The sequence below is a fragment of the Simochromis diagramma genome, unplaced genomic scaffold (genome assembly GCF_900408965.1).
Source record: "Simochromis diagramma unplaced genomic scaffold, fSimDia1.1 OVJJ01000802.1, whole genome shotgun sequence".
NCBI lineage: Eukaryota > Metazoa > Chordata > Actinopteri > Cichliformes > Cichlidae > Simochromis > Simochromis diagramma.
In genome coordinates, this window is record NW_024387492.1 from 1034202 (window position 1) to 1046007 (window position 11806).

Genomic DNA, 11806 nt, shown 5'->3' on the forward strand with positions numbered 1-11806 from the left:
GCAGAAACACACCATCAGAATTCGATGCGATGCCATCTTCATTTTCCAGCATGACACTGATCTCAAACACGAGCAGTGCAGTAAAGTCGTACCTCGATTGAATTTGTTTGGTAATATGTGGTTATTCAAACTGTGTTTTTCCCTTATATGTGTTGTATTTCTGTGTTTGTTTGCACCTGTTTCCCTTTTTTCCAGCACAATGTAAAGACATGAGGGGCTTTTGAGACTTTTCCACAGTACTGTTGTTAGCATGGTAGCATCACGGCTACTTAATTTCTCTTCAGCTCCATAATCACAGACGTCAGGATGGTATTTATCCTGTAAGATGCCAGACTGTCTCCTAGTTGATTATGACCCAAAATACTTAATTCACCTACAGTTCTGTACTTCACACTGTACCAACCCATTGGATTCAGCATGTCTTCATGTTGAACCAAAGGAAGGATCAGTTTGTACTTTGTACACATCAAAAGAGGATGATACAAACACAGCAGCAGAAAAAAGATCAAAACCACTCAACACTTTCTGAAACAGTCGTCGTGATGCAGCAGAGCGCCCTGTCATTAAGTTGGACTCAAGACGCTGCCAGTTAGAGCAGCTTAGACCCTTTGGGGGTATCGTGAAATAGCCTGGCTGTATAGCAGAGGAGTATTTCCCAGTGGCCTTGCCCAAGAGAAGAAGAGTTTGTCCCCCAAATAAAAGGCTAAATCGGTTTCTGCAGAAGCCAGTGATAACACTTCAGATATAAATTGTGAAGTACAAATGTCAAATCATCCACTCTGCATAGATTTATCCTTGGAGGCCCATGAAAATATCTCACTGGCATCATCGGAGCGCCTCGACTGACGCGGTGACACAGCAGCAATGTTCCTGTTCCTCCATCAGTCATTTCCACCTCTCCCTAGCGCCTCATCTGTCTCCGCGCTGCCAACAATCACCTGACAGTTTACTCTGAAGCATTGCAGCGGCCTGTACATTCATCGAGCAGCAGAGTCCAGCGGTGTTTGGTCATGGCTGCTGTGCAACAGCGCCCTGGAGATCAATGATCAGTGTAGTGAAGCAGTGAATCAGGGGCTTTGTGTGGAATGAGAATTCGCCTGCAGGATCGATGCACTATAAACAGTTTCACCGCCAGCTGAGATAAATACACCTTATTAAGTATCGAAGAAGAACGCTGCATCCGAGACCGCACACAGCAAAACAGAGCAACAGATGCAGTATCAAAGATCAGATGTGCCGCTGCGTCTCTTTGTTGCATTCACCTCAGCACCTCTGCATAAGCGCTGCTGTTACTGAAAACAACTATTGTTTAACGTGACCCAGACGGCGACACTGATGTCAGTGAGAAGTGTCGTCAGCTTCTGCTGTTAACGAGCAGCGTGTCCGTCATCTTCTGCAGTCAGTCGCCCCGTTTAGACTCAGACATGTCGACTGATGCGTGTCCCTTCAGGTTTAGAGTTTCTTACACTTGTGTTTTTTCGTACATACGCCATCATTTGGGGGGGTTTTTGCTCTGATTACTGACAGAAACATTCTGCCTCTAACTGCATTTTCACAGCATTTTGTGTTGTCAATAGACGGAGAGGACAGCTGCTTTTAATGACATAACGATGGCTTGTATGGTAGCAGTGAACACAAACTGCACCAGGAAGGAACTGGTGTTTTCCCACTGCTGGGTTTACAGGTTAACATGCTTATGTGGATTTGGCTTTGCACTAAACCATTTGATCATATCATGTGAGCTCTGATTAAACGCATGCCTCATGTACCCAGTGCACAGTGCCTGCATAACCACAGTATCAAACATGGGTTTATTGGGATTCGCCATTCATCATTTTCCCTAGTGACATTTTCCACTTCACGTCTTCAATGAGTTTTACAAAAGGATTCCTCCCAGCTGCATATACGCAAAAGAAATCTCCAATGTCGTGCTCTGCTTTCCCATCACTCTCCTTCAAACCAGTGGGAGCGGTCCACCATATCTGTCAGTATTTTGAGTTTATTATGTTTTGGCTTCATTTTGCATCATGGATTGTTTTCTTGTTCTCTTGTTGTGCTGGTGTTGTTGATGATGATGATGATGATGTTTATTATTAGAGTTTCATGTTTCTGTTTATCCATGTTTTAGGAATTGTGGTCTCATGTATTGTTTGAGTTTCATGTATTATTTTCTGTCTGCCTCTCTGTGTCGAGTCCGTGTCTTTGAGTAGTGATTCATGTTTCCTGTTTTATTGTGAAAGTCTTTGTCTTATGTTAGTGTGTGCAGCTTTGTTCCCCCTGTCTCGTTAGCCCTGATGTCTCCCAGCTGTGTCTCCCTCCTGTTGCCCATTCCCTCATTACTACCCTGTGTATATAAGCCCTGTGTGTTCCTGTGCTCGGTGTCGTGTTGCACCCTCAGATTATGCCTGTGTGTTTTTGGTTTCTGCATTCACGGCATGTTTAGTTTTCATGTCAGCAATAAAGCCGAGGTTTTGAATTACAATTCTGTGTTCGAGTCCTGTGCTTGGATCCGCCTGCCCGCACACAGAGCCCTGACAATATCCAGGAAACCACGGCCTCAGCCTTGGACGTGCTGATTCGCACCACAGCCACCTAACAGCCAGGTCATGTTTCGGTGAAGCCAACAGAACGACATATCTGCAATAAGCAGGGATGTACTTCTGAGGTTCCCACATCACAAACCCTTTATTATCCAGCTCTTGATATCCAGCTATGCTTTGATATCTTATGCATGAATATCATAAAGAGAACTGGAGACGAGGGACGACCTTGGAAAAGTCCAACACCCCCTTTGAAGATGATGATGCTCGACTTTGTGCAAAGGATGTAGATACAGCCGATGAGCCGATGGCTCATTATGATCGCCCTGCTGGGTGTAAGACTTCTCCAACACCACAAAACACATGTAAGTGGGATGGTCACACACGTATGACGTACTCCAGGAGTCCTGTAAGAGTAAAGATTCAGATCTGGTCCACTGGTCAGACTAGATTAAAAGATCAGATGTATCACGCCACAACCAGTAAAACTAGGTCAAAGTGCAACAACGATGGACTTTGTGAAATCCAAATTCCACATTTGTTTCATGATCTGATTTTTACGTGGACATTTTTCTAATTTATTAAACTGAAACTTGAAAACTGATTTACAAACAGTCGGTCACCAAATACACGCGGCTGCTTCTGCGTCTCAGACAAACCCAGCACAAATGAAGCAACCTGCTCAGCGTCATCAGAGATCGTTTTTAAAATGAAAACGATAATGATGCTTGATGTGTGACCTACTTCTGTATAAACACACATGAATTAATGCTCATATATTTAGAATTTAGATGAATTACTGTAATTTCCACACAGGCCTCTGTGATGGTCACAAGCACAGAGTGCCCACATCATTCACCCGAAATGAGGTGTGTGCGTGGCATATTTATGAGGCAAAGCCATTCAAAGAGCATCCACTTGGAAAAATAATGTTTCACAGTGTCTGAAGAGAAAAATCATAAATCTGATCAAAAGCTGAGAAGAAAAGGACAGGTCTTCTGTCTTTTCCTCGCACCCCTAAGCTCCCGCCTAGCAGCATCCCCTCGCTGCTGAACCGAGCAACAGAACCTACAATAAACAGATTAACTGTCATTTGACCGCTGAAGTGAAAAGGCAGCCGTGAAATAGTCGATAGTAATGTTTTGGAAATGTTCGTTGCACGCAGTGTGTCAGATCCAAAAAGCTGGCACGACAGCTTTAAAAAACGCGTGCTTTATGTTGCAGTCTGTGCAGAAGATGCAAAGCTAGATTAGAAAGAATTCTATCACTTCTACGGCGGTCATTCTGCAGGAAACACGCCGACTCTGCAGGATGTGCCCTGACTTTTTACTTCTGGCTTCCCTTTTAATTTCATTTAACATTAGCAGCTTATTAAAGTAGTTGATGCTTTTAAACAGATTAACGGCACAAACTGCAGTCACCTAAGATGAGGGAACGAATTCTCCTGCTCGTCCCTGCAGATTAATGCCCTCTCCCATCACGCCTGTGGGGTTAGCTAAGAAGCTGACAGCGATTAGTCACTGGGTGCGGTGAATTTATGACAGCCCCTCATTTTCATGTCAGCTCAGTGACTGTGCTTCAGCACCAACACTCTGAATATTTTCTTATTCAATCAGCCCAATGAGAACATGTTATGAAATCTGTGTTGATTCTGCAGACCTTGTTTGCCAGTCAGAGGCACGATTTCCTTCTTGCGCTCTCAGTTCTTGGTGTATAAGCGTGTGAATACTTTCATTTTTGCATATCTGAATAGCAATGCATGAAATGTAGCTTGAAACCTAAACACTGGAGACAGCTGGGATACAAAAGGCCAGTGTTCACAGTGTGGGTGGACTAAAATGGTACTGCGGTATGTACGTAATGAAGTACCATAATGGAATTATGAGAGATTTTGGCACTTGTTAATTCAGGCCATTACTAAATGGCCCCACCTACGTTCTTTTAGCTGATAGGCCCTGGCCCTAATTCAGCCACCACACACTCATCTGGACTTTGCCTCTCTAAAATAACCATCCGCCTCATCACTCAGCAGCAGGTTTTACCAATGCCCACAACAGCACTTGTAGTTATGGACCCTAATGATGATTTACTGTATGGCTGTCCAAAACTCTGTGAAATGACTCATAATGCTGTCTTTTTAAAAACACCTCTGAGGTGCAGTCTATGACCTACCAGCAGTTACAGCTGAGCTGTAAGTAAATCTGAGGAAGAAGCTGGAAAAGTGAAGACTGAAATATTGGGTTTAAAAGCAGGTAAGTAAGTGAAATCTACGAATAATAAATAAAGAAATGCAAGATTGGAAGTTTTGCTGTAATAGATCTTCCTAAGCTGCCTTGGATGATGCTTGTGAGTGGTTTAATATGTATGCAACGATATCTGATAATTACATCCTGAGTATATGAAGCTGACAGCTCGGTATCCAGAACCCTCACTGGGCTCATCCTCATCCTAGACCCTCGGCTCCACAAGCTCGGCCTGAGCGAGCGCATGGGTCCTCGTGTGGGTCCAAAACCTGCAGGAAGAGCTGTGGGAGTCCAGTGCTTTGACATTGGTGCAGCAGTCAAAAGCTGAAGGCTTTGGCAGTCTGATGCCCAGCTGACCCAACTGGCTTCATGGAACATCATTAGAAAATGAGGAACACCGGGTGGGTTTTACCCTCTAAAGCATCCAGTTGTGTTGTGTGGACTTGGAGAAGGCAGTCAGCTGCATCCTTTCAGATGTCCTGTGGGGATATTTTAGGAGGACAGAATATCGGGCCTGTGGTCACGGATTCTGTTCATCGTTTTTAGAGACAGAATGATCGTTTCTCTTAAGATACAATCTTCTTCCCTCAGTTACCCTCCAAGATCAGCGGCTATCTTTTGTTGACAGGAGTCTCCTGTAACCTGGCCCTGGATTGGGATTGATGGATGGATCCACAATGTGATTATCACAGTGACTACAGCTCATAAAAGTGTGCCCCTAAAGGACTTCTGGAACAAGCTGACAGCACTGTCCCCGTGGTAGAGCAGAGTTTCACAAAATGCCTTCTTTGTAAATCTATGTCAAGCAGCAGTGACAGAGGTGGCGAGCTCCCAGCAAGCTTTGAGAAAACTTTTCTCTTTACCACAAAACAATGTAGACTTTCACAATTTCATTATGATTTAAGATGAAACTCTTTGTCAATTTACGGTTAACCTGAACAATCCCAAAACATTAACGTTTCCACCAGATGAGCTTGGTTTAAGTCTCACAGCATGGAAGATGGAGCCAACACAAACCTTAGAATATGGATTTGGTCTCAGAACTGCCACGGCTTTCTTTACAAAAACATTCGTCTTAGACGTCACAGCTGTGAGCAGCCGGAGAGGAAACTCAAAGCAGAAACTACCAGCCAGAGGAAGTGCAGTGGCATTTTGAATGTTCACAGAGCCACGTTGTTGACCATGCTGTTTGCAAACCTTGAATAAAATGTCAGGACAACTGCCCCATTTGGCAACTCATCCCTCCTCCACCGTGGGTCGAGCTGATCTGCGCTCTGCAGTGAGTCAGCGACGAACCTGTTTATTGGACCAACGCTGCTGTTTGTCGCACTCGGACGAGTCTCCCGTCCGGTCAACGCCAATTTAATCAGAGCTTTTCAGAGGCAGCGAAACAATAACGCAGCGCCATAACAGCAGACTGTGAAATCCTCTTATTGTGCTTTCTCTCGGCCTGCTACGCTTCATCCCGTTCCACACCAAAACACAGATTACAGTGCTGAGAGACTGTGTGAAAACACTTTTCACCAATATTGCACGTTCACTTTTGATTTAACAGCTTTGAGCTTATGAAACGTCCACTGAACACTGTTTGTGTCCCGGTCCACTCCCAGGTGACATCGCATCAGGTTCAAAATGAAGAGCAGCACACTTTTATTAAAAGTAACCATCACATGAAATTTCTACAATCAAAATCACTTTCATGCTACTACAGTCCAGCAGTGAATTGCAGTAGAGTGCATTACTGCTGGTGCAAGCGTGTGAATGAGCATGGATCCAGATGACACATGTTAGAAACATACAGGCTGTGATTTACTCTGCTGTAAACAAGCTTTTAATGCAACCAGTGTCTTCATATAAAGGTAAAAAGAATAAGATGCTACACTTTCATGGAGAAACCTTAATTGCATATTTAGTGGTCCTATTTTGCTTATGTCCTGGCCCAAAGAAAAAGTCGAAATTGAAAGCCGCCTCATAACTGCTCTCGCTAGCTGATGAAATATTGAACACATATCAGCTGATTCCTCGTTAATTATCGCCTAAATTTCCAGTAATAAGCTTTCTAAGTATAGGCCTTGGTAGTTCTTCCTACGCAGTGGAGTCACGTAGATGATTCAAAGGGCATAAAGCGAGGGGGGAAACACGTCTACTCTGCATCTTCAGGGTCTCTCCGTGTACATAATAACATTACTTGGACCCTCATGCTGGGATAATGCCGTCCTCCATTCTGCCAATGAAAATAAACAAATGTGTGCATGTCTAATCCCTTTCATTTTAGTGGTGGGGACGAAATTAACAAACACAGGAATGTAAATCCCTGCCAGGTTTCACTTCTTGTATTGTTTTACATCTCGGGTCCTCGCGTTGCTAGGAGCTCATAATTTGTGCTAAGTGAAATATACAATGAAGCTTTTGATATGGGGGAGGAGTCATTTTGTAAGAACCTGAAAAGAAAAAAGTGATAAATTCTGGCTTCACTGGAGCCTTTGAAGTCTTTTTACTGTTTCTAAAGCTGGGATGTTTCTTTCATGCTACATGGAGAAGAAGCAGATAAGCATTTAAAGAAACCTTGTATCACATCCAACATAAAAGGGAAAGGAAAATTAACTCTGCTGTTTGAGTTATTTTATTCAGAAGAAGAAATCCAAGTTTGAAACTTCGTCCCACTTGAGTTGTTTCTAAGTCTGTTCATTATTCCCAGTTAGTATTACTGGGTAGCTAGAACACTGACAGAGGTGATAGTGTTACACATAATTACACATCTTTATCATTGTGCAAAGCATTGCACTAATCATGACAGTGTTTTTAATCTAAAACGTTAGTCATTTAGGTCTTTTTAGTCAGATGAAATGACAGCTGTGGTTAGCAGATTTGTAGGGATGGAGTCAACCCAAGACCTCGAGGAAGCTTCGGATTCCTCCGCGACAAACGGCGCCTTAAATAGTGTCAGCTATTAAAGGACTAAACCATTATTTACTCACAGGTGAGTTCACCAAATTCTTTTTCGTTTGAAAACGCATCGTTTTCTCTCCGTTTTGGCCTCCTGTCCACACTGAGACGGCGTTTTCAATTAAAAACGCAGCGTCAGTGTGGACAGTGAAAACGATGAGTTTCTAAAACGACGACACACGTCAGTCATATGATGCAGTCATCTGACCAATTAACCCAAGATAGCGGAGTGGTTTTGTTTCGTTTCATGTAAATGGCCTCCTTGACTCGGCGCTCAAACCAGCGTTCCTCCCTGTCCAGGATGTTACATCCTCAGAGTCCAGGCCTGACGAGGTGGCTCTTCTGTGTTGTGCCATCCGCCTGTTTGGTTTCCCCGATGCATAAATGCTGGCAATCTTCTTGGCATTTACCAGCAGAGACTATGTTACTCCGTTTGTGCTGCGGGACCGGATTCTTGGGGTGAACCAACATTTTTTGCACAGCATGTTTTGGGGTTTGAAAGCCCGAACCACTGATCGTCAGTGGTGCTAGTTTCAGCAGAATCAACTTTTTGGGATATGCATTTGACCGTTTTCTAATATTTGTTAAATATTTTATATTTTAATCTTACATCTCAGCACCATCATGAACAAAAAAATCCATGTAGAGAAATTCCCCACACTCCCTTAACCCATGGCCTATCCTGGGACCTGGTCTCCGACCCCCGGGGAAGCGTTTCCCCAAACACCCTGAGAGGACACTGCAAACATGTAAGTAATCACATTTCAACAAGAAACTTCTTTACACCAACACTTTTTTCTCAAGACTTTACACACAAACACTTGTCTTGTTTTTGCTAACCAGTAGACCTTATTTGCTCCCAGTAAACATTTTTTCCCTCCACACTTCCTAATGAGGAGCAGCTGTGCAGGTCCTAGAACAAAAGGCCTACTCGCTAATTATTATTAATTAGATCATTCATAAATACCCAATAAATATTCAATAAATAATTAAAGTTCTTGTATGCAAATGGTCATATATATATATATATATATATATATATATATATATATATATATAGAGAGAGAGAGAGAGAGAGAGAGAGAGAGAGAGAGAGAGAGAGAGATGTACATATGTATATATAATGTAAGTGCTGTACCAGTTACCACAATGAAAATACATATGTAAGGGAGACCTCTTCATTACAGAGCTACTGACTGGGGATATTTACAGGTGGTGGGAAAAACACTGAAGTATTCCATATAGTCCATATAGTCCTGCTTAGAATAACATCCATCCATTCGCTTCTGCTTCTCCTTTTCAGGGTTGCGGGGGGCGCTGGAGCCAATCCCAGCTGTCTTAGGGCGAGAGGCGGGGTACACCCTGGACAGGTGGCCAGTCTGTCGCAGGTCTAACACACAGAGACAGACAACCAACCGCACTCACATTCAAACCTGTGGGCAATTTAGACTGATCAATTAACCTATGCTTAGAATAGGAAGACAAATGGATGGCTTCATTGATTAGCCAACTGTAACTGTACTTGGTTGTCAAACTAACACTTGAGTGTGGAGGCATTTTATATTATTTGGACAAAAGTACCAGGCTACATATAGATTACAACTACAGAACCTGGATGGCCATGGAAATCCATGCTACTTACCTTGGTTGAGTTTTTATACTAATGTTAATGCCAGCTCGGATAGCGAGGAGAGAGAACCTCACAAACCGATTTATCGCAACAGCATCATCCTATTACAGTATCATGCAGACTCTGTCAGCTCTTTGGAACAACCTGTTCTTCTACAGCTGTAAAAGCAGACATAGGACTTTATGCACATGTGACAATGAGACTGAAAATACCTGCATTCAAAGTTTACATGTGTCTCGTTTACATCTCCATATGATCTTAATCTGTGTGGACTGCTCTCTGCCTGCTAGGCTTTATTTGTTTAAATGAATTCTACATACACATAAAAAGCTAGTATTTGAAGCACATTAAGTCATTCTACCCTCATTATTTTCATTTTAATCCATGTCCTCATTACCATGTGATTAGTGATTACTCTTTTAAAAAAGCAGCAGATGCAGAATCTCATTTTCAAACTGCTTTCGCAGAAACTCTGACACAGCCAGCGGATATAGCACCACTACTGCGTATTTCAGCAATTTAAAGGACATTTAAAATCAAGTTCTTGTGCAATTTTACAAACACGTACACAAAATATATAGCAGGCAAAAGTCGTTCTAGACTTTGTATCTCAATCTCTCCCCACAAGAACAGCACAGAAACATTTGTAAAGATCTGAGAACAGAGACACAGTTACTGGAACCATTGGTGACCACAGATAACAAGCTAAGGCTGACCAGTATTCTTACTGGATACCATTATGCATCACAAGTGCATCACTTTGCCAAATGTGTTTTACAAAGTGTGAATGTGTTTCATTTCTTAATAAATAATAAAATCATCTTAATAAAGTTAATAAAGCTACTTATTCACAAGGAGTCATCGCAGCGGGTCGCTCAGACAACTTCCTGTCAAAGCGCCCAGTCTGCAAAAAGAGTTCCTGAGATCTACACACTGAAAACTGTTCATGCACTTCCATTTCTATGTATAGTAAGCAGTGTTGGTCAAGTTACTTGAAAAAAGTAATCAGTAATTAATTACTGATTACTTCCCCAAAAAAGTAATCCCATTACTTTACTGATTACTTATTTTCAGAACTAATTAATTACTTAGTTACTTAGTTACTTTTTAAAAACACGATTTACAACCTGAAGAGGTGATAAAGTGATAGATCTTTCAGCCCAATTCTACTTTTTCTGCATAATCCATCATACAAAATGTAATCAAATGGAAAAGTCTCTTTTTAAAACTTGTTTTATTAGTTTTAATCTTTTAACTTTATGCATCAAGCAAAGATTTTATTATCTGCAACATTCTGTGACTGGAAGAAATTTAGTTTAACATTTAAACCTATTTTCTGCACATTCCAGCACATAAAATAAAATATTTTTTGTGTTTACACTCACTCTTATAAATAGATGCAAGTAAAACACAGCAGAAAATAAATAAAGTCAAAGACTCAGCGGTCCTGTTGCTCTATTTTCACCTGTAAAGCAGGAGTGGGGTAGGCGGAGGTTTACCCTGGTGCAGGTGTGCCGCGGTCAGTGGAAGAATCCGCGAGTTTCTCTGTGAGTTTCCCATTACGTCGTAGCTACTCGGTGCTTGTTGGAAGTTTAGGGGTTTTTTCGCTGTAAAAAGAAGTTTTCTTCCCACGCACAGCGGACACTAATGTTTTTGTCACTTTTTATGGAATCAAACTCAAAGTAAGGTCAGTACTTCCACGCTTTAAACGCTGCACGCTCATACTCTCTCCCACAATCGATATATGATCCATTGTTGATCTGCACACAGCTGTTGCCACGAACGTCGCACTCGCTTACGTCACTGTCGTGAGACATTCTCGCAAAAAAATCACAGTTTTAGTAAAGTAGTAACGCAGCGTTCCTACGGGAAAGTAACGGTAATCTAATTACCGTTTTTGCAATAGTAATCCCTTACTTTACTCGTTACTTGAAAAAAGTAATCGGATTACAGTAACACGTTACAAGTAACGCGTTACTGCCCATCTCTGGTAGTAAGTATAGTTCATCAACTGGAAAACTGTCTGGAATGAACTTCTCATCCTCATTATGTGCAAAAAGGCTCATCATTCCTTTATTCAGAAATGTGACCAGTATGTAACAGTTGCTAACACACTCGACTGCACGTCTAGTTAAGTGTTACTAAAACATGACGATTACAGGCTGGTGTGTAATCAATAAGAAATGATTAAAGATGAAATAGCAGCAGTTGGAGATGGAAATATGGTATCATTAAACACAATGATGGAACATTAAGCTATTAGAATAATCGCTATTGATAAATGAATAATGTATTAAGAAATTAGCAGTTTGTAGGAGTCATAAAACAAATCTGTCATTAAAAAGAAACTGAGCTGAAAATGTCTCCGAGAGGGGAAATATCCACACGATGAAAGGAGCGGCAACAAATCAGCAAACTGGGCAAACACGGCGCAGACACAACTAGCA